This window comes from Natrix helvetica (assembly GCF_964273705.1).
Source record: "Natrix helvetica genome assembly, chromosome: 8".
In the NCBI taxonomy this organism is placed as follows: Eukaryota; Metazoa; Chordata; class Lepidosauria; order Squamata; family Natricidae; genus Natrix; species Natrix helvetica.
Genome location: NC_138559.1, coordinates 16,757,523 through 16,758,081, shown reverse-complemented (window position 1 = coordinate 16,758,081; position 559 = coordinate 16,757,523).

The following is a 559-nucleotide window of genomic DNA, read 5'->3' as shown; positions in this document are numbered from 1 at the left end:
AGTTTTGTCTCACTCTGTGGCCTTTCCACTGTTGTTAAGCGAATCACTGCAGTTATTAAATTAGTAACACGGTTGTTCAGTGAATCTGGCTTCCCAGTTGACTCAGAAAGTCACAAAAGGTAAATTCACACGACCCTGGGACGCTGCAACCGACGTGATGAATGAGTGTCAGTTGCCAAGTACGTGAATTTGGATCCCGTGGCCATGGGGACGGTGCTGCACCCGGGGCCGGTGAAAAATGGCCATGTCACCTTTTTTTTTCCCCTAGCGCGGTTGCAACTTTGGACGATCGCTAAAGGAATTGTTGCAAGGCGAGGATTAGCGGCATCGCATCCCGCCGCTGTCTGTGAATGAACCCATCCTTACCTGCCCGCGAGAGCAACCGGCGCGCTCCCCTTTCCTCCCAAGCTTCGGCCCCGGGCAGCCACGCGCGCTCTCGTAGCCGGGCCGGGGTGGCTGCGCGCGAGCCTTACCAGGCGAAGGCGCGCCCTCGAGGGTCCGCGGCGTCTCGGGCGCCCCCCTCCTCGTTGCAGCGCAGTAGCCGCCGCCGCTGCAAGAG